Source organism: Protopterus annectens, chromosome 2.part2, assembly GCF_019279795.1.
Source record: "Protopterus annectens isolate FY-2018-M chromosome 2.part2, PAN1.0, whole genome shotgun sequence".
NCBI lineage: Eukaryota > Metazoa > Chordata > Ceratodontiformes > Protopteridae > Protopterus > Protopterus annectens.
Genome location: NC_056730.1, coordinates 975,945,776 through 975,970,078, shown reverse-complemented (window position 1 = coordinate 975,970,078; position 24,303 = coordinate 975,945,776).

Sequence of the window (24,303 nt, the reverse complement as noted above, 5' to 3'; positions counted from 1 at the left end):
TCCATTGGAGTTTCCCCCTCTGCCTCTAAGGGAAAACTCGGCACGTGCATCCCAGAAAGAATCCTGTGATTTCTTGTGCCAGATCTTGAGTACAACTCCGTAACTGATAAAAACGCTCAGCAAACAACCAAGTGAAATGTCTGGACGGTGACCAGAATAACCACTGCTCGTACTTAGATGAAATAAAATTTATTTTTATATTAAGATTAAATCAATCCCCTCCATTTCAATGCCTTTACGCTTAGTAGCTGTATCGATCATACCCTCCGCTAGTATATTTCTACCTGTGTCAACATCTACGCTCCTCAGACCCTTAGGAAAGCAACGGTCGGGTGTTTGTATCGTATTCCTTTCGTGATGTTCACAAGATGTTAGAGAATCAAAAGAGCGACGTTCTTTACGTTTGCCTGATATCGTCACTTCCTCTGGTATGCATACGTCTGTACCCTCCGTTATCGGTCCTACGATCCTCTTCTGTACCTTCCCCTTGGGGGCATTTACGGTTACCAGCCCTGTAACCAGGTCCAATAGTCTATGCACTTCACTCTGTAAAGTCGTGAGATCAGCTCTTAAAAGAGCTATTTCATCCTTTGACAATGAAGAAGACGTCGGTTCTTCCAGATCAGCCATCCTGAGTACAACTCCGTAACTGATAAAAACGCTCAGCAAACAACCAAGTGAAATGTCTGGACGGTGACCAGAATAACCACTGCTCGTACTTAGATGAAATAAAATTTATTCTCAATTAGACAAACAAAAAGAAGGTTAAGCGCTTTCAGATGTGAACAAATATACTAGCGGAGGGTATGATCGATACAGCTACTAAGCGTAAAGGCATTGAAATGGAGGGGATTGATTTAATCAATCACAGCGATGCCCAAATATGCAACGACCATCCATGTAACACCATGGATCAGGATTTCACCTTTGATTTTAGCTTCAGCAGAGGGCGACAAGAAACATTCTATAACGGAGCACGACCGAAAGAATATCCCAGTATGAGAACGTATGGGAATGGAAAATCTAAGGCCGTGCAGGCCTCCAAAGGTACTGTTTCAAAGCCATGTAATTTTGAATGCTTCAGTCCATGTCGACTTAAACCTTCTATGCAGCATAATGGACATATTACTGAAGTTAATGTTAACAATAATAATAAAAATAAAGGTTGCAACAGGGACTGTATGGAAGATGAGTTGATGGTACAGTTCCTGGATGAACGTTTTGTTTTTTGTGATGATGATGGAGGTTTTGTTAATAATAGGGTTAACAAGATGGATAAGATACATATGTCAGTGAAAGATATGATTTTTGATTATGGAAAGAAATTAATTTCATACAAAAACACTAAATTAGACTGTAGCTATTTATCTAAATGTCTCAAACTTAAGATAGTACCCAAAGGTATGAGATTTTTTAAACTACCGCTGGGAATCAAATATGGGAGTGAGACTATTAAGGATTTTAATGAACTATTTGACAATTTTGGTTATGCATTTATAAAAACAGTAATTAAACATCTGGATGAAAAACTCATCAAGTTGGCTAATGAACTAGAGAATATTAACAACATGATAACAAGTCATAAAGAATATGATTCATGGAAGGATTTGTATAGGAAGCAGTATGAAATTGCAGACAATAAAATACAGAGTATCATGGATAGGAAGAACAGGAAGATCATACGTGATGTAGAATTATATAAGAACAATAGGGCATATGTGTGGCCGTCATATAGAGATGGAAATAATGATGTGAACAATTTTCAGTCTAGGAGAAAATCTGTCAGAACTAATGTAAGGGAAGAAAATTTTCAGGGGGGAAGATTTTTTCCAGCACGAAATTACAACAGACAGCGGTAAATGACTTCTATGAAAATCCAACAACCCCTATTATGTCTGACAACAATGTAAAGGTTACAACCAAAAGAAATGTTATACTACAGCATAAGAAAGATGATGAAGTAGTGAAACCTATATTTGATGAAAGTAAGATTGATAATGTAAGTTATATCAGTACACGAGAAACTACTAAGGATTATAATACAACCAGTACGCTTCCAAAAATTATTATTTTTGAAGGATTCAAGGTGTACAACTATACTGAAATGACTGTGAGTTCTGAGATGGGATTATTGTTGAGTAAAGGTATGAAATACATACCAGCTAATAGATTGCAGCTAGTAGATAATATTAAGGAGATTAAAATGTTTTGTAGAAGACTTAACCTGGCTATACAATTTAATACCAACAACAGTGTGGAGAAGGGACAGACAGGTATAGCAGGGACTGATCTTAAAAAGAAAAGTACATACATTCCTGACAACAATCAGCAAGTTTTGAATTATGAAAAATTGGTTTGTAACGACATTTATTGGACGTATAAAAACACCAGGAAAAACAAACAGTTAGATACAGATAATCTCTCAACTCTTGAAAGAGAAGCATTATCTACACTCATGAGCAACAAAGAGATAAGAATCATGAAGCCCGACAAGGGCGGTGGTGCAGTAATTTATTATACAAATGTTTATAATGAAGCGCTGCACAAACTTTTTCATGAATCAGGAAATTATGAGAATATATCTATTAACCAAATCAATATTGGCCATAAAAGAATTGATTTGGTTATAGAAGAGTATTTGATCGACAATAGGATATGTAATGACACGTATTCCTTTATAAAGACAGATTATCCGGTATTAGCTAAGATGGTGGGAATCCCAAAGATACACAAGAGTTTGGAGAACCCACCATTTCGCCCCATAGTATCCGGTTCCCGTTCTAAAACTTTTAATATAGGGAAACTTATAGATGGTTGGCTCAAAGATATATACAAATCTATTTCTCATATAATGAAAGATTCCTGGAAATTTTTGGGTGACTTAACTAGAGAGAAATGGCATCCTAACATAATTTATCTCACCATAGATGTTCAGGACCTATTCTCTAGTATCCCCAAAGATGAGGGCCTAGAATTTTTTGCCAACAGCTTAAGGAAATATTCAGATCTGACATGGAGCAAGATATCGCTAATATGTGATATGATGGGACTAGTATTGGACCATAACTACATAGTTTTCCAGGGAGAATTTTTCAAACAGACAAGGGGTGTGGCCATGGGAGCAGCGTGTGCTCCCATTTTCGCAAATCTAGTCATGCTGGAGTGGGAGTCAGAATATATATTCAACAGCAAATATTTTTCTGACATCTCGTATTATGCCAGATACCTGGATGATATTTTTATTATGTGGAATGGCCCAAAGGAAAAAATACAGGAATTCATGACTTACATAAACAATACCACCAGTTTCCTAAAGTTCACACATATGTGTAGTAACACTGAAATAGCATTCTTGGATGTATCCATTAGTCATGACGATGTGGGTTTTATTTCTAAGCTATATAGAAAGCCCACATTTTCAAACGACTATATACACTTCAGTAGCTGCCATCCCCCGCATGTATTTAAAAATGTAGTGAAAGGGCAGTGCATCCGAGCAGCTAGGATGTCTTCCACCAGGACCATTATGGAGGATGAACTTAAAAATATAAAGCAGTTATTTTTAGACCGTGCATATCCAATAAAAATGTTAAATGAAATAATTAGATATGTGAAAGATGAATGGGGAAATAAATACCCACCATTGTTAGGTTGTTACACAATGTCGCACAAAGAAGATGGACATAACACATTTCAAGGAAGAGTTTGTGTACTCACATATACACCCTACACACATTTGATTAAAGAAATTGTAGAAAAACATTGGGCAATTATTACATCTATAGGAAAAGAACAAAGTTGGGATAAATACCCGAAATGTGTATATAAAACAGCGCCCAACATTAAAAGGATGTTGGAAAAAGTTAGTTATAGTAAGGACATAGTAGATATACATAAAAGCACCAAAAAGTGTGGTAGGTACAAACAATGTAAGTACATTAATACAGCTAACACCATCAGATTAGATGATATCAACAACACTCTTATTAGATGTAAAGCTGGGAACTGCTGCTCTAAAGGTGTAGTGTATATAGCTAACTGCATACGATGCAACGCACACTATATTGGGAAAACTGAAAGACAATTAAAGAAACGCATATATGAACATTCATATAGAATACAGAAATGTGACAGTAAAAATGCGTTATATAGACACGTTATGGAACAAGGGATAGATCATAGTTTCATATTTGCCATTGTAGATCAGATCTCAATTACACCTATTGGAGGTAACTGGAAGATGGAGGTAGCAGCAAGTGAGAGTAGATGGCAGATCTTGACAGACTCCACCAGAAAACCAGGTCTTAATGACTTCGTGAGTATCAAACCATTCCTAGCTTTACTGTAAGCAAGTTCAATAATGACACAAGAGGGATAGACTCACATTACCAATATGTATTTTTAACATGTATTATACATTTTATATACATATGGACACGGGCCGACATAGTAGACCACATACCCATTGGAGGATATTTTATATCCTAATACATTCTATTATTCTATTTTATTCTGATATCACAATTTTATTGGGTATGTGAAACTCTGTTACTACTGTTAATAAGTATCATGTTGTTAATAATTATTATGCCAATTCCCACACATCATCCAGCATACATCGGACCTATGATGACGCGGAGATGTATGATGCAGTTTCTGTCAAATGTTATTAATAATATATGTACATTTGTGATATATGCAATGGACCAATGTTCTTATGAAAATACATGGACCTCCATGGATTTAATTTTTAATACATAATTTATATATTGTTTATACATTTCTATGCGCATCAGAATATAGTAGTCTTGGACAGATTAGGATGAATAAGAGTGATTAGTTTAGGTTGTGTTTCATATGTTTCATATGTTTTATATATTTTATACATTTTATATATTTGTTTGTTAAAAAAATTTTTATTCATATTGATATGTCATTACAAACGCTTGAAGTGCTTATACCATGAATAAGTGTATGAATTTCCATCTACAATATATTACAGATGGCAATATGCCTTTAAAGTTTTGGCGGTAATTAAAGTGATTATACAATTAAGTGAGCAAATGATTTTGTATAAAAACAAGATTCCATAAGCATAATGTTGTTCTGAAGAAGGCTGTTGTTCACAGCTGAAAGCGCTTAACCTGCTTTTTGTTTGTCTAATTGAGAATAAATTTTATTTAATCTAAGTACGAGCAGTGGTTATTCTGGTCACCGTCCAGACATTTCACTTGGTTGTGCCAGATCTTTCCGCTCCTCTGATTTCCGGAACAGAATCGCTGAGAAGTGGAGTGTCTGACACCAATGGCAGACAAGGTCTTGCCATCTTGTTCACACCGTGCCAGCGTAACCTTGACTTTAGGGTCAAACAAAGAGGCGGCCTCTATTGGGGCATTCATGAAGAAATGCCTTAAAGGAGTCCGCAAAGTCACAAAGGCGCATTCAAGCATGTCGTCTAGTGACTATACCTGCACCTGCCACTCTAGCCGCCCCTTCCGTTGTGTGAGAAATAAGATGTATGGAAGAGTTGGAAATGGACTCTAGGGTGGCTATCTGAGAAGCCACATTATCACGAACTTTGCCAGAATCAGCTCCTGCCAAGGTTTCAGAGAGCTGGTTGGCAAGATCTCGCTGAAGCCTGGTAAAATGTGCCAAATAATTCAAAGACCTTGTGGTGAAGGTCGTTGAAGCAAACACACGCTTCCCTAATCTGTCAAAATCGCCCGAGACTCTTTGTTGGGCAGATGGACAGTTTGGCTCTCTTCTTCCAAATCCTTCTTAGTAGCAGCTGCCACCGCCATAGCATCTATTGGAAGACCATGTGACCAGTGGGGTGTTCAGCGGGGTGTGATAATATTTTATCTGGCCTCTTAGGTATTGCCTCCATGGTATCAGGAGCCATCCATGCGAGCTGCACAATGAGTTAGATGAGCTCATCGGCAGGTGGGGTGACCCAGGAGGTAGGGGGCCGGGCACAAAAAGCCTGCAGGAATACAGATTCCTCAGAGGAAGGATTAGAGGGCTTCCAGCCACCCCTCTGCCTAAGGATCTCGAGGATGTCACCAAAGGACACCTCACCAGAGGGTGACCGTGGGGACTCTTCCCCATCATCAAAATCCATATCTTCAGTCAATGACTCCTCAGTGGAGTCCATGTGTTCCCTCTTACATGATGCTTTGCGGGGTGCTTCCTCAGTAGGAGGCTCTGGGGAAGACTGCAAAGAGGGGGTCTCCTGAGGAGGAGAGATCTGAGGCTCTTGCGCCTAGGAGTTGAAGCTTGTGTCAGCTGCGGCACAGAGGGGAGAAAGGACTCTGACAAATGAGCTTGGCAAGCGCCCTCTCCATGGCCTGGAATGCTGGCCCGCCCAAGGAGGGATGGGAGCCCAGAACAGAGCACGACAACCTTGGAACCAGGGTCACACCCCGCCCCGACTAGTCCACCCCCAGACCAGGAGTCTCAAGAGGTAAGAGAGAGAGCATCCCTGGAAGGTGCCATAGAAAAAATTGGAATGGAGCCAGGAATGCCAGGGTCTATATTAGCATATCGAATGGACTAAATAGCGAAAGCTATTTAGTCGATCCGATACTGTCGAAATGGCAAAATAGTGAAGACACGGAACTTCGAATTTTTTCCCAGGGAAACAATCTGGTGGGCCATCTTTGGGACTTTGCCATTTCCTCCACTACGGTGCGATCTCGGAGTTGGTATTTTTAAGTAGGGGGGTGTGGGGGGCAAAGCCCCCCACTTATCTTTGTGTTTAAGCGTTTTTATTTATTTATTTATTTATTTATTTATTTATTTTTGGCGGAGCAGCGAATTTTTTCCCCAAGGAAAAAATTTGCTGTTCCATGTGTTCGATATTTTGTGGTTTAGACATTATCGGTATGATGAAATAGCGTTCACTATTTTAATCGTATGATAATGTAATATAGACACGGAATGCTATCCCCAATGGCACAGCCACTGGCCTGAGAAGAGCCCGATGCCCAGTGCACCGAAGGCCACAAGGATGACTCTGGTTCCAAAGTGAGATCCACTATTGGAGTCAGAGGGAGGGAAGCTGCTGTCGGAGTAATAGGCTTCGAAATTTGAGTGGAAGTCGAAGGAGGAGTATACGTTGGGGTTTGAGGCAAAATACGCTCACCTGAATGAGGGAACGTGGACTTCAAAGGTTGAGAGAGACCTCTGGCCACAAGCAACTGGTCAACAAGCCGCAACACATCCTGCTCAGAAAGACTCTTGGTTGACCTCATGGAGAAGGCTGATAGCCATTCTGGCCTTCTCAGGAAACAACTATACTGACTGCTTGCAAAAGGATTCAGTGAAGGGGAATATTTGGTTCTTGCTAATTCAGTAGGTGCAGAGCTCGAAGCAGAGGAAGTCTGCACCGAAGAAAACGGTGTGTAAAAGGTCTGCGCTGATGATGTCAGCGTCGTAGTAGTTAAAGGTGTCTGCACCGTAAAGGCAAAGGTCTTCCCCAAAGGATACAGTGCCGTAGTGGAAAGTGTCTGCATCGGCAATATGGACGATGCCAAGGAGGACTGCACCGAAGTACATGTCGGTGCCGAAAAAGTCTGAGCTGTGGAGTACAGAAGAGTCATACCTGGAGCCGAAGGAGACTGTACCAATGGTGCCGAAGGGGACTGAACCTGTACTGGCGGTGCCATTAGGTGTTGAGACAGAACTGTCGGAACCATAGTTGACTGCACTGGAAACTCCGGTGCAGATATTGATAAAGGAGACATGGCTGTAGTCAGGATCATTTGGGGCGGTGCTGAGCCTGGAGCAGACAGGGTCACAGGTGGCAGCGCCGTAGTAGTAATCAATTTCACCTTCTTATGAGTCGACTTCCTACGATCTCCAGAGGGAGAAGAGGGGAGTGATTTCAATGACAAGGAAGAACGCCTCTTGTGGGGTTTAACAGGAGGGAGTGAGCCCTCTGACCCAGAACCAGCCTCAGAGAAAGGAGACGAGACCACCTTTCAAAATTAATTTATTCTCCCTCTTGTTGAGAGTCCTGGTAGAGAAATTTTACAAATCCCACACAGAGGATCTACAGTCAAGTGAGAGACATTACGACAGCAGACACAAGTTGTGGCCATCAGAAAGCGGTAACTTACGGCCACAATCCTTGCACTGCTTGAAACCAACAGAACTTTTCTTATCCGACATAGCTGTTGTGGAGAAGCACAGTAGCAAATAATAGCTACCCAAGAAAAAGGGTAAGAGAGAATAGGAAGGATTACCAATGATGGCAATGGAGAATTACCAGAAGGTAAGAAAAGAGGGTAATAAAGGGAAAAGACTAAAGGGAGAGAATTTAAAATACGCGATAGGGTAGGAAGATAATAGAATAAGCTTTTGAGAAAAAAATTTAGAGTAATAATATACAAATTGTCAAAAATTTAGACAGCTGAAAGACTGGCTTGACACGGCTGTTCAGCAACATGGCAAACGAGATCTGAGGTAACGGAGCAGAGCATTCTGGGTAGGACCTTGGCTCAAGAGTTATTGGCCGACTCAGTTCTGAGGACGTAACCGATAACCCATCAGTAAGGAATGAATGAAGATTAACATCAGATCACATATTTCTGTATAAATGTGATATCTTTACTCACCATAATTCATGTGACATAGACATGACAGAAAAACTGACTTTTTTCATTAAAATTCAAGACACAGCTGTTCCTCTGTTTCTGTTTAACGATATATGTGTATGCATGCACCGACACACACACACATTTATATATAGATATATATATATATATATATATATATCTGTATACAAGTACATGTGTACATACACACACACACACATACATATGTACAGAGAAACTGAGACATACATATTAGCTAAAGCAGTTCTCTATTCTTCCATTCAAGGCTACTGGCACTCGCAAATCATTTCACCATGCAAGACATCAGTGTCTGAAGACATCAATGACTGAAACCTCTAAAAGTGAATACGTAACACGATGAAACCATAAATGTAGTTGAAACATTTATCTGATGGGAAAGAGATGAGTGAGGTGGGAGAGTGGATAATGTTATCGCCTCAAAGAAAGAAGTTCTCCAGTTCGATTCTCAGCTGAGATGCCTTCTGTGCTGAGTCAGCACGTCCTCCCTATGTTTGCTTAGGTTTTCTCTGGGTGCTCCGGTTTCCTTCCGTATTCCAAAGACATACAACAGTTGAACTGGATACTCTAAATTAGCCATTGGTGAGACTGTGCATATGAGTGAATACCATGAAAGAACAGCAGAACTAGCCAGCTGGTGGTGTAAACCTTGGCTCTAGATTATTGTCACTGTTGAAGTGACACCTCAATCCCATGTGCAGAAATGGGGATGTGAATGGATGGAAGGGGCCGAGTTGTTGAGTACAGTAGATATAAAAAGTGTACACACCACTGTTAAAATATCAGGTTTTTGTGATAGAAAAAAAAGAGACCACAATAAATAATTTCAAAACTTTTCCACCTTTAATGCGACTTATAACCTGTAGAATTCAAATGAAAAACAAACAAATCTGTTAGGGGAAATACAAAAAATAAAAAATGTACAATAAGCTGGTTGCATAAGTGTGCAAACCCTTAAACTAAACAACTAATACTTTGTTGAAGCATCTTTTTATTTAATTACAGCATTCCTGGCATTTTAACATGGGTGTGTACACTTTTTATATCCACTGTACCTACAAAGCACCAAAACACTAATAAAACAAGCTTAAGAAATGAAAAGTACTTTTCCTGTTGCGTCATTTGTACACATCCATTAACATAAATGAAAGTGCAGAAATTAAACTTGTACACATTTATTAACATAAATTTGGCAACTTCTTCTTCTTTCGGCTTTTTTCAGGTTAGGGGTCGCCACAGCGGATCACCTGTCCGCTCATGATTGGCAGTGGAGTTTTATAGTGTTGAGTTGCCAGCCTGGCGCCCAACCTTCCACAGAAGGCACACACACACACACACACTGACACCTAGGGCCAATTTAGAGTGTCTAATCCACCTATAGCATGTCTCTGGGATGTGGGAGGAAACCGGAGCACCTGGAGAAAACCCACTAGACCACATGGAGGACATGCAGACTCCGCACAGAAGGCACCCCAGTCAAGGATCGAACCGGAGAACCTCTTGCTGTAAGGTGGCAATGCTAACCGCTGCACCACCGTGGCTGCCCTATTAACATAAATTTGGCAACACTTGGCTGAAATCAACTGTACATGTCATGTGCAGTGTTGAACTCAAACAAATGAAACAGCAAATGACATCTAAAGAAGACTGCTACAAATCTAACAAATTTGTAAAAAAAAAACAAGCATCTAAAAAACAAGAACATATGCTCAAGTATCACTGAACAAGATATAAAAGGAAATTAAAGTGTAAAAATGGATTAAGCAATGCCATATTTATTAAGGATTACTGAAAAAAAAACAAAGAATGATTACTTACCTTAGGCTACACTACAGTCACACAAGGAGGAAAAAACTTACCTAAAAAAAGAAAAAAAATACAAAGCATTAGTGTTCAGAAATGAACAAAGTGATGTAAAAGCCTATTAGTCTAGTTAACTCATTGATACCTAGCTTCAGTGCAATTTCATAACTCCTGTCATCTGAAGAGTTCCTGCCTGGACAGCTTTTGCTTGAACTACAATTCTGAGAATGTAGTTTTACAACCTATCTGTTAAAAAAATGTATACATCTCAAAAACTATAAAAATTGCCAAAAAGTTAAAATACAAAAGTTATTTAGCACACATTCTTCTTCACAACAGCAATATTCATATGTCAACCAGACAATTGCAATTTTATGCTGAATAAATAATTCAATATGTGCATTTAATTATTATAAGTATTAAAACTATGGAAGCAAGTATTAACTCATCCCCTCCAATGGATCTCTGGAAGTTTACACATCAGCTTCCAATGCCTAAGTTTTTTTGACAGAATCAATTTATGTACCTACATTTCAAACAAATGTTCTTATCTCCAAAAATCATAGGAGTTACTAATGAAGTGCAAATGGCAAACTCTTCAAGCACAATCTATTTTTATAGTGGTAGCATTCTTTATGTCGAAGGTCTTAAACTGGATTTTGTAAGTGACAGTAACCATTAAGTTTGCAATAGTATACAAACAACTTACAATACCCCAGCAACCACTCATGTTTTATTTGTATATTTACTTAAAATTTATTTACCAGATAAGTCCGACTGGGACAGAGCCCATTTTCAATGGAGGGCTGGGAGAAATAACCCAGACGCATGTCTTTAATGTGGGAGAAAACCAAAGAAGCGAGAGGAAACCCATGGGAATGCAGGGAGGACATGTAGACTCTGCACAGAAGGCACCCCAGATGAAAACTGAACCTGAGAACCTATTGCTGTGAGGCGACAGCACTAACCACTGTGCCACTGTGCTTCCCACACATTCTGTCAGCTGCATTTCACTCATTCAGTTGATTCAGTTGAGAGCTTCCTTATGAGGCTAACCAGTTTTGTCTAGGATACCGGCTTGTTGAGACACTTAGAAAATCATGAAATTTATGAGAATACAAATAAATTTACATTAACAAAAAATTAATCTCTCTTTACCTGCACTAGATAGAGGTCACATATCAATACAGTTGAATTTGCCACTGTGCAAGCTTTAAGATGAAAAATGTTAATACTATGTATGTGACACTGCTTTGGAGTGAATGTGAATATGAACAAAAAATATTTCATGCCTAGAGGCGCAAGTAGGTTGTAACTGCAGAAACACCTGGAGGCATCACTCTGCTGTAATAAGTTAATATCTCTGTAAACATAGTTAGACAGATCCGAACTAATTATCAGTGTGACTTCTGCTCTTGAAGATGAGCTGTTCATTAGTCTGCAAAGCAGTATTGTTGACATTGCTCCATTTTTGAGATTTCTGAATAATTATGCAGGACATGCACTTTTGTATATTTTACAGACAAATAAATATGAATATCTGTAAAGCAGTTTTAGTTGGACACCAACCATCATTGCAAAGATTTTTCAGCATTGTGTATGCATTCTGCTGGTACCAATCATACATCTCAACAGTACAGATTTTCACAGAATGTATATATTTTTACTTCATATTTTTGGTCTGTTCCTCATAACATTTGTGATTTTCTGGCAAATCATAGGGATAATCTGAGGATTGAAATTACTAAATAATGACATAAATTTGAGTTTCAGATGTCATATCCTTCAGAAAATATATACTAACCCAAATCCTGTTATTCTAGCAACTTTCTAAATTTGTAAGATCAACATTTAAAATCTGTCACGATTTTGGGTCCTTGTCCCCTCATTATTTTAAGCTTTGTCCAGGTTTATTGTGTTAAGAGGTTGAGAGGTATGGATACCATGGAGTATCAAATAAACAACTACTGGTTCAAGCTAATTAATAGAACTATTAGCATACGACATCATAATTGTAACATTTCTTCAAAATAACCCATATTTTCTCTGGTAAAGAGTATGCTACTCGTCTAAGGAGCCATTACTGACCTGTGTAGTTACTGGCATGTGAAATCCTGTCCCACAATGAGTCTAGGTTGACAATGCTGAGATAACTACATAAATATATTTGTGCAAATATGAATATTGCATTAATAAACATGTACAACCATCTGCAAATTAGAAGGCAGACAGTAGATTTAATTGACAACTTTTTCAGAATTATGTAAGATGTTGTTTGATACCATGAAGTATACCATATACTCCATGTCAAATTATTAACAGAAATATCATAAAGGCACAGATTAATAACTTAGTATAAAAAAAAACAAAGGTTATGTACTTACCATAATGACATATGTGTTGTTTGTCTCTGTCTGGGTCACCCTGTGGGACTTCAGATCTGATAGCGGTCAATCCAAAGTCTTCTACTCGCTTGGCAATGCCTCCCTTACCAATAAACCCTGCTGCTCACCCTAATGCTCAGATCGAGTTAGTTCAATGAAGAGTAGCATATGCACTAACCTCAGCCATTGGTACTTTATAAAAGGCTGCTCTTGCCAAATGACCCTTAGGCCTGTGAGAAAGAGTCTTGCCTTTCAAGGACTATGCAAACAGAAAACTTTATCCAGGTGGTTGTCAGATTGTAATTTGAGCCCTGGCAGGATTTTGAAAAGGAGACAAAAAACTGGCTAGATTTCTTGAAACCTTTTGTACGATCTGGATAAAATTTCAGTTGCCTATGAACATCCAAACAATGCAGAATCTACTCTCCATCTTTGGAGAAACTGGGAAAAAATACAGGAAGATAAATGGAACTGTTAAGGTTATTCTCGGAAGCTACCTTAGCTAAAAGGGAAGGTTTTGTATAAACAGAAACCCCGTCTTTATGAAAAATCAAATAAGAAGGTGTAGAATGAAGAGCCGGCAATTCCAAAACTCTTCTGGCATAAGTAACTGCTACGAAAAATAAAGTCTTCCAAAACAAAAGCTTCAAGTCAGAAGTAGCTACGGTTTAAATGGAGAGCCTGAAAAGAGCTGCAACACAAAAGGCAAATCGCAGGGAGGAAAGTACAGTTTTGTACCTACCATAAATGTAGATGTTCAAGTGCTAATACAGCTGCAGTCATAACAGATGGGTTTTCCTGCCATCAGGCGGGTCCTCGGTCGGCCGAATTCCAAAGTCTAGGTCCCGCGTCAGATGTCGTCGCTTCTTCCCTGACGTCAGTGCGACAGGGGTATAAAAGAACCAGCCTACGCCATTTTCTTCAGTTTTTCTTGCCCCAGATGTCAGGTGCCCCAGAAGGAAGGCAATACATAAATTTATGTAATAATGCAATGCAAAATAATCAAAAAACAGTAGTTGCAAGCAAATACACCATAAAAGAATACCCCAATCAGGTTGTATGAGGAGGTGTTAGCCATTAGGCCTGTCTCAAGAGGGGAAGGAGGGAGGGAAACCTGGACTGCAGCTGTATTAGCACTCGAACATCTACATTTATGGTAGGTACAAAACTGTACTATGTTCATCATGCATACAGCTGCAGTCATAACAGATGGGTAGAATCCCAAAGCTAAAAAAGGGGTGGTAGGCACTAGGTGGAACTAGGAGGAGCCAGGATGCCCTGCAAGACTGCAGTGGCAAAGCCTGCTCTAGATTTGGAGTATAATGGTAGGTGACAGTGCTTGGAGAAAGTATGTACAGAACTCCAAGTGGCTGCTTCCAAAATATCTTTGGTAGGAACCCCCCTGAGGAAAGCTGCAGAGGTAGCTGTGGCCCTTGTGGAGTGAGATCTGATGCCTGCAGGTACAGTTTTACCATGAAAAGAGTAACAAAAGCGTATGCAGTGGGCTATCCATTTTGAGATTGTCTGTTTGGAAATAGGCTTCCCTTGAGCTCCTGTAGCATAGGACACAAAGAGTTGCTCTGATTTTCTGAAAGGCTTTGTTCTATCCAAATAATAACGTAGCTGTCTGTGGATGTCCAAGGAAGGTAGTAGTCTCTCCCCTTTGCTTCGAGGGTTAGGGTAAAAGGTAGGTAAGTGGATAGCCTGATTCAAGGCTACCCTGGATACTACCTTTGGCATAAAGGAAGGATTGGTTCATAAGGAAACTCTGTCCTGATGGAAAATGATGAAAGGCTGCACAGCCATGAGAGCTTGTAGTTCCGAAACCCTGCGGGCTGAGGTGATAGCCAGCAGGAAGGCTGTTTTCCAGGACAAATATTGCAGTTCTGTTGAAGCAGCTGGCTCAAAAGGAGGCAAGGTCAGTTTTTCTAGAATGAAATTGAGGTCCCAAAGCAGGTACTGGTTGTTTTCTTGGGGGTTTTATATTCTTAGCCCCTCTGAGGAACTGTCTCAAGAGGGGGTGAGAGAATAAAGGAGGATCAGTGTTGTATTCTGCAGAAATGGCTGAGGCATGGATTTTGATGGATAAGAATGAAAGTCCACTGCTTAGCATCTCAGCTAGGTACTGTAATATCTGAGGTAAATTCAGTATTCTAGGATTCTGACCCTTTTTCTCATTCCAGGCACAAAACCCTTTCCATTTTGCGGAGTAGGCTTTTCTAGTAGAAGGCCTTCTGGCCTCCAAAATGGCATCCTGCACCTCCTTGGAGAGTAGGGTCTGTTGTGATTTTAAGGAATCTTCCATGCGGCTAGACTGAGTGTTTTCAGCTGACTGTGAAGAGTTTTGAAGTTGTGCTGAGTCAGAAGAAGAGGCATTAGAGGCAGGATCCATGGTGGGGAATGCGTCAGGCTCCTCAGGAGTGGGTACCAGTGTTGTTTTGGCCAGTCTGGAGCAATGAGAATCATCTTTGGTCTGTCTGCTCTGGTTTTTAATAGAACTTTGGGCAGCAGAGGAAGAGGTGGAAAGGCATAAACTGTCATTGTTGTCCAACTGAGAGTGCGTCCACTTTCCAGGCCTGTGGCTGAAAGGTCCTTGAGCAGAATTTTTCCAATTGGTGATTTCTGTGGGAGGCAAAGAGATCTATATCTGGCCTTCCCCATGCTTGACTTATCCTTGTAAAAACTTGAGGATGCAACTTCCATTCGTGTGGATCTGTCATATTTCTGCTTAGGTTGTCTGCCAGCGTGTTTTCCTTGCCTGGCAGGTACTGTGCTTGAAGTTCGATTTGTAATTCCAGAGCCATGTTCCAAAGAGACATGGCTAGCCTGCATAGGGGGTATGAATGGGTTCCTCCCTGTTTATGTACCACATTACTGTGGTGTTGTCTGTCATTATCAATAGCTGGCCTGGATGCAGCAGGTGTTTGAAAGCTATAATAGCATTTATTACTGCTAGCATTTCCTATTGATTGATGTGTAGGTGCTTTTCTTTTTGGGACCAGATGCCCTGAATGCACCAATCTGTCATGTGCGCCCCCCAGGCATAGTCCGAGGCGTCTGTTTTGATGACATGATTTGCTTGAGGCTTGCAGAATGGGAGACCTGTGTTTCTTTGGCATGCTTGAGCCCACCACAGAAATTCCTTTTGAAGACATGGAATCAGTGGTATTATTGTTTCCAAACTGTGGCTGTGTTGAGACCATAGGTTTTTTAGGTACCATTGAAGTTTCCTCATATGTAGCTTTGCACATGGGATTAGTAGGATGCAAGATGCCATGAATCTCAGAGCCTGCAGGATTTTCCTTGCAGTCAGCCTGGTGAAAGTTGCCAGTTTTCTGAAGTATTAAGTTAGTTGCCCTTGTTTCTCTGGCGTGAGGTAGGCCATCTGGGTGTTTGTATCCAAGCTGGCACCCAGGAAAATGATTGTTTGTGAGGGTATTAGCATTGATTTCTTTTTGTTGACTGTGTATCCCAGAGAATTCAACATTATTACAAACGCCAGATGTTTCAGAAGTAAGTGCTTGCTGTCCGCTTGGATCAGGCAGTCGTCCAAATATGGGTATATTTGTATCCCTTGAAGTCTGCAGTAGGCAATTACTGATGGCAGGCATTTCGTGAACACTCTGGGCACAGTAGATAAGCCAAAGGGCAATGCAGAGAATTGATAATGGGTTGAACCTGCAAGAAATCTGAGGTATCTTCTGCAATCTTGTCTGATTGGGACATGCAGGTATGACTCCTTGAGGTCCAATGTTACCAGCCAAGACTCCTTGCACAGCATGGGAAGAAGCTGCTGTAATGTGAGCATCTTGAATTTTGGCACGAGTAAAAATGTGTTTAGGATGGATAGGTCGAAAATAGGTCTCCAATATTTCCCTTCCTTGGTACCAGGAATAGTCTGGAATAAAAACCTTGACCCTGTTCTTGTGCAGGTAACTCTTGAATAGCTTTCATGTCCATGAGATCTGAAATTTGTTTTTGTGCCTCTGCCCTTTGATTGTGTGGCAGGTTTGGCATGCCTCTCATTTTTGGAAGGGTGTGAAAGTGGAATCTGTAGCCTCTGTCTATAATGTCCAGGATCCATTTGTCTTTTGTGACAACATGCCAATTTTTTCGAAAATAATGCCAGTTTTCCACCTAAAGGTGCTGCCATTTGAGCCTTGCTTGGCATGCAAAGGGGAAAGTCATTGGTTCTTCTTTCTGAATGGCTGTTAACTATCCTCACCACCTCTTTGTGTAGGTGCTTGCCATTGTCTGCCTCTAAACGATCCTTGAGATTGCCCTCTACCCCTCGGGCGCCTGTATCTACCTCTTTGGGGTCTGTCCGTGGCACGAATGGACCAATTTTTTGAAGGCCAATTTCTACTGAAACGTGGAGGTTGTACCTGTAGGAAATCTTTCACTGTTTGCATTGATTTTGCCTTTTCCTCCATTTTCTTTAACACCTCCTCAGCTTTAACACCAAACAATACATCTTTTTGCAGAGGTGCATCTAGTAATTTAGCTTTGGCATGATCTGGTAAGGTTTGCTCTTTGAGCCAAGCATGTCTACGTATGACTGATCCTGTAACAGCAGCTCTACATGAGGCCTCTAAAGCATCAAAACCACATTGCAAGGTATGTTTACCCACTTGTTCTGCACTATGTAACAAATCCTGCAACTCCTTCAAGTCTGGTTGTTCAGGTTGTGACATTTTGCTTTTCAACTGTGATAACAGAAACTGTTGGTACTTTAACATATGGAACTGACAGTTTAATGCCCTCATGGTTAAGGTGGCCGAGGTGTATACCTTTTTCCCCCACCTTTCTAAAGCTCTGGAATCTCTCTCTGAAGGTAATGGATTTTTAGCAGTGGAGGCCTTAATTCCCTTGGGACCCTGTGAAATAGTTTCTGGGTCAGCCGCATAGCTTTTGTATAGGAATTGGTGTGAATCAGGAACCCGGTAATACCTGTCAGGCTTGACTGGAGCTGGAGGTAAAGAATCTGGGTTAAGGCAGGCCTCCGAATACACATCATCTAGTATGTCTAAGACAGGAGGTATAGCCAGAGGCCTGTGCTGAGGGAGCAAGAGGAAATCCCTAAGCCTTTTCTTGGAGTCTGAGTACTCTTGGCCTTCCCAGTGGAAGTGTTCCCTCAAGGTATGTAAGGTTTCCCCAAAAGAGTAATCCTCAGGGGTGGAGAGACAGAGGGAATGGACTTCTCTGCATCAGAATCTTCAAAAGGGGAGTATGGATGTTCCTGGTCTTCAGAATGTTCTGAAATAATGGAGGCCTGGTCCGAGGAAGGGGATTCTTCCTCCACTCTGGGCCTTTTGTCTGGGGGGGGGGGGGGTTGAAAACCCCTGATAAGAGTAATCAAATCCTCAGCCATTTTGAGCATCTGCTTTTTTGGCATGGGGCCTTGAGAAGGGCCCTGTGGAGTTTGTCTTTTATTATGCATGGCTGCTTTAGACTTAGTGAAAGCCTTGATGGAAAAAGAAGAGGAAGGCCTGAAGACACCTTGAGAGGTGGCAGGCCTGTCTAAACTCTGAGTTTCACCGCCAAGAGTGGCTTCGGTATCTGTAGTCGGGGTGTGGGCCGAAGAGCCTGCGAACTCGGGCACAGAAGACACCGCCAATGAAGTGTCATCGGTAGTCAGGGGCTGCGTAGCCGCCTCGCTGAGAACCGGACCACCTGTAGTCGGCTTTAGCGTGGTGTCGGTAGAAGTCACGGACCTCGTATGTCGGTCCTTATCTTTGCGTCTTATACTCAAAACTGGAGTCAGAGTATCCGACAACATAATGTAATTAAACTTTTTGCCAAAATAGTGTTGGGCGAACATTCAACGTATGTTAAATGTAGCACAAAAACGACAGGCCGAGACGTCGTGGTCTGGGCCTAAGCAAGGAATGCAGAGGGAATGAAAATCCTTATGCGGTATTTGCTTCCCACATGAAATGCAATTATTAACTTTGTCTGACATCGGTCTGAGGCAAGAAAAGTTTCCCCAACGGGGTACTTGGATATCAAGAAGACTTTGGTTGAAAAATATTCGTAATCTCAGGAGCTGGCCAACAGGCACTTGTGAACTGCTTCTGCTTCGGGCACCGCGCGGCAAGAAAGACTGAAGAAAATAAATGGCGTCAGCTGGTTCTTTTATACCCCTGTAGCACTGACATCAGGGAAGAAGCGACGACATCCGACGCCGGACCTAGACTTTGGAATTCAGCCGACCGAGGACCGGCCTGACGGCAGGAAAACCCATCTGTTATGACTGCAGCTGTATGCACGATGAACATCTGGATCCAACACTGGGGGAAGTAGCAAAGAAGTACTCTTAAGGAACGACCTGGATATCTAAGGGGAAGCCAGAGGCACATTATCTTTGATAACATGAATATTAGAAAAAGCTGCCAGTTGTACTTTAAATGTTGAAAACCTGGAGCCTGACTGAACAGATTCGGGGGGGGGGGGGGTTTGAAATGAGAACAAAATAGTCTATGAAAGTTTGGAATTTCTGTCCATCAAGGGAACTGGTGGAACCATACAGTTAACTTGAGGGACTGCAGGCTTGGAGAACCATAAGTGCTATGTGAGAAATGAGATCTGGGATGGGATCAAGTACCCAAGCAGTACTTCAAAAGAGGCCAAAGAAAGGGCAGCCACACATAGAAAATGGAGCTATAAGGATCACAGTGGCTCTACAGCAGGCTGTATTCTGGTGGAACTATCAGTAAAGGACCCAGGAGTACTGTACAGGAGCTCTGAGGGCCAAGGAGGCAGGAAAGCATCCCTGAGTAACTGTCCCATAGGAGGTAGTAGGGCATAATAGCTGCTGCACTTGAGTTAGATGGGTAGGTGAAAAAGCTGCAAACATGGAGCGCCTCAACACTGAAAAATCCAAGTCACAACCCTCAGATTTGGGAGCACTTGTGAGGTAACAGAAAGCTTCTGCTGAGGCTGTCTGCCAAAATGTTGGATTTTCCCGGGATGAGCGTTGCCACCAAGAACCTCCAAGAAGAAAAACTGCCCATTAAACTCTCATAGCCTCTTGACAATGATAATTATAATGTGTTCCCCCCCGCTTGTTCAGATACCAGACGACTGACCTATCATCCTCTGGGAAGACTGCTCTGAAAGGCCTGCAATGTGAGGAGAACTGCTTTCATTTCCAAAACATTGATGTGAAGGTGGGCCTCTGTAGAGTACTCTCCCCCTTTGAAAAGCCACCCACCACCCTAGGAGGGAGGCATCCATGGTGATCATGACCAATGAAGATGGAACAACAAATAAACTCCCATTGGTTACTGAAGGAGACCACAGCCAACAATGAATATGGTCATGACATACACTTGTCAGTTGTACTGGAAAGTCCATTGGATGGGTTAGAAAAGACCAGTGAACAGCCATAGTCCACTGCAGGGATCTCATATCTGGCTAGAGGAACCAGCCATGTGACCTAAAAGTTTCATAATCATTTGAGTTAGGGGTTTCGAGACTGCAAGCACCAGTAAAGGCTGGTAACCTGGCTGTCTGACTGACTGAATCCAGGCAGCAACCTATGAATTCTACAACTTGAGCTGCCTTAAGGTTTGACTTGGGACAACTGTAATGCCTTACTGGTCACACAGATGGAATAAGGAATCCTTAACCATGATCAATGATGTTCTTCTGAGGGCAGTGAGTAACCAATCGTGCAGGTAAGGAAAGACCTGAAAAATATGAAGCTGGAGCCAGGCTGCGACTACTGCCATACATTTGGTAAACACCTCAGGAGCACTCAAGTCCAAATGTCAGGTTCCTGAACTGAAAATGACTGGTCCCCCTGGCAGAAGCATAAAAACCTCCTGTAGTGTCTATCTTGATATGATGGTAGGGGTCCTTGGGATTTATCAAGCACATCCAATCATCCATCCTCAGCAGAAGTAAGATGAACTGCACAGTGACAGTCCAGAACTTGGTCTTTTTCATGAACTGATTCAGTCTTCTCAAATCCAAAATTGGCCTGAGGTCCTGTGTCTCTTTTGGAAATAAAAAGAATCTAGAATAGACCCCACATCCTTGCTAGTCTGGATAGATGTCATGGATGACTCAGTTTGAGAACAGCTTGTGGATCTCTGCTGCCTGAGATTTCTAATGTCTGGAATTAACTTTTGATGAAAATTTGGAACTTCTAAAAAGGGAATGAAATAACCACTGGAAACGACTTTTAGCACTCATGCATTCAAAGTGATGACCTCCCAAGTTATTGGATATATAGCAAAATGACTCTCAACTGCCTACAGAGCAGGACAGTCAGGCAACCCTTTAGGATCACTGGAATGGCCCACTGGAGAATGCCCTGTGAACACCTAATTATGCAGACCACCCATGCCTCATGGGCAATATCCATTATGATCCCTCCCATCCTCGGGAGGAACCCTCAGGAGTAGAGCCCTGAGAAGACTGATGCGATCTTCTGAAGAAGAAACACTTTCCCCCTTTTTTGCTTCCTTGAAAAAGGTCTGTTGTGGGGTGGCAAAGCGCACCCTACAGCAGACAGTGTCTTCCCATACTGCTCACTCCTTGTTATTGTGTCCTTGACTTTTAGCCCAAAGAGATGAGGTATTAACAAAGGATACCTTGAAGCAATCTGCAAATTTACATAAACACATCCTGGTGTGGCGCTGCACGGCAATTCCACAGACAGTCACGTGGGACGCTCCATCGGCTGCATTCATGATGAACCTCATGGGCACACTGAATATAGAAAGCACGGCAGATAACTAAGTCGCCAATATCTTCTGAATCTCTGCAGACTGCTGTGTCTCAATAGTCCTCGACACTTCAGACATGAAATCGAGGTGAAGCCTTGTCAAATCAGACAAATAATTAAGTGGTCTCAGTGTAAAAGTGGCCAAGGCATAGCAGCGCTTCCCCAAACGGTTCAACCTTGGAGATTCCCTTCTCTGAGGGGAGAGTCTTACGTCCATCAACCGATCTCCTTCTGGGTGGCAGCCCGCCACCACAACAGCATCTACAGCTGGGCCCTTATTCCAATGCAGGTGGCCTTTAAAGGGAGCAAGAATCTTGTCTGGTTTCTTCGGAATCAGTTCTGCCATGTCAAGTTGCTTCCACATCCTCTGGGATGCGAGATCTGTAAAAGCACCTGGAGGGGGAACCATCCAAGGAGTGGACAGGATTGTGATGAAGGCCTCCAAGAATACGGACTCCTCCATAGAAGAGGCTTCAGGTGTCCACCTCTGTGACGACAGAACAGCTCCAACATCATCCCGCAGCATCTTAGGAGAACCCTCTCCTTCCTAGAGGTCAGTATTTTCTGTGAGGGACTCCTCCAGGGAGCCAAGGTGTTTTCTCTTAAATGTTTGTTCTCTTTCCTGAAAACTCCTGCTCTGGTGAAGCCAGGTGGAAGGCAAAAAGGCAGAAAGCCCCGCCAGGGGGCCTGTAAGGAAACCCAATGACGCAGGCTGTCACTGAATGTACTGATGACTGGTCACAGGTCCAGATGAAAAAGAAGAGACACCAGCTGGTGAAACTAAACAATCTCTTGAGCACAGAACATCCTCTCTACACCATCAAAGGCTGAAGCAAAAGCTGGTCTCTTGGAACAAAGTGTCCCAGCAACTGAAGGAACCACAAAGGGCACCAAAATTGAGGGAGCTACCCCCAGCCCAGATATTGAGATTGGGGCCGAACTGTCTAAAGCAGAAGTCCTGAGTGGAATAGAAGATCCCAGTGTGGAACCCTTTGCTTTGCCACCATATATCTGAGGTCCAGATGGCCTCCGAAGTAGTCATAGTCAATGCAACCAAGTAATGGGTCAGGGCCGAGCTAAGGATGGCCAAGCCATGGGATCCAACCCCAAACCCAAAGGTGGGAATGCAGCCATGTCTAAAGATGATGGATCTGAAGGGGCTGAGGGAGGAAGCCAAGAGGGCTGGAACCTGGCATGGACCCAAAGGAAAAAGTCCTAACTGCATCTGCACTTGTAAAAAGGAACTCATCAGATGGTCCAAATCTCAAGTTTAGATACTGCCCACCAAACTCGATGATTGGATGGATGATACCACCGATGGCTCCTGTGGCTTGGAAGGGGAGAAAGGAGAAAATTTTCTACCAGACTGGCCCCCTTTAAGTAGAAAGGGGCGTGGAAGACTCACAGCTGGAGACAAAGCCTTCCGGGTTTGAATGCAGTGAAGAAAATCAACTCCATTTGGTGTACCCAAACTAGAAAGACCGGGATAGGTGAAGAAGAAAATCTCTTTCAATCTTCTTAAGATGACAGAGTCCAGCAGAACATGCTTATCGGATCCTACCTTCGGAGCTGAGGCACCTGAAGACACGAAAGGAAGAAGTCCGTTGAGGACCAACTTAGCCCTATGTTCAATAAGGACTCTGGACCCAAACCCCTCAAACTGAACACCCGGAGTCCAGGTGCGAAGGTCACAAGCAATACACACACTGAAAGTGTGTGTCCGCTGATGGCAATTTGTGCCTGCAGACTACACATTTCTTAAAACCTTTATCCATGCTCAAACCACAGTAAACAAGCAAGTACAAGACACTACCACTAACTCAGTAACTACAGGAACACACTAACAAAAACCCAAGAGATGGACCCGAAAAGGCAGGAAACACCAACAAGAAAAAAACAACCAATTACAATCACAACAAAATACTTACCTACTGAACTATCTACAAAACACATACAAGTGATCTTAACAGTAACACAGAGCAAGGGAATACATTTTAGGTAAAAAAGGCACTTTACTAACGATACCACAAAGGATACATGAAGCAAGACTGAGCTGCTAACTTGGATGGAGGCAAACTGGATCTAAAGATCAGGGTGAGGAGCATGGGTTTATGGGTAAGTAAGGCAAAGCCAAGCAAGAAGAAAACTTTGGAAATGGCCAGTGTCAGATCCAAGTCTGATCTGAAGTCCCACAAGTTGAATCCAGACAGAGCACACATCATCTGATCTAAAATTTCATGCTTACTGACCACTGTATTTGAGTCAGCAGGCATTCTGGAACTGTGTGCTGAGCTGTCCACAGAAATGTGGCTCTACCATGCTCGTATATAAAAAAATTCCAGAGTCACATTAAAACATGGAAATATGCACAGATATCATTTTTACTGTTAAACAAGTATAAATATCTGCAAAATGATAGATGCAAGATATAAGAGAGAAATTTTCTAGGATTAAGTAAACTTTCATTTAACACCATGAAGTACTACATAAACTCATTTCAAGGCAAGTTATTAACAGAAATATTAGTATACTGCATATTCATAACTGGCAAAAAAAAAAATCACACTCACTGACAATCCAACATTTGGGATCGATAGCATTCCTAATCCAAGTGCCAACTTGTCCTTTGAAATGCTACTTTTCTTGCACTTCCCAAGGCATTTACATAAATATGCATACATATCACATTTATTGCTAAACAGTTATAAATATCTATTTAAAATACATAAAATATTTTATGCATTAA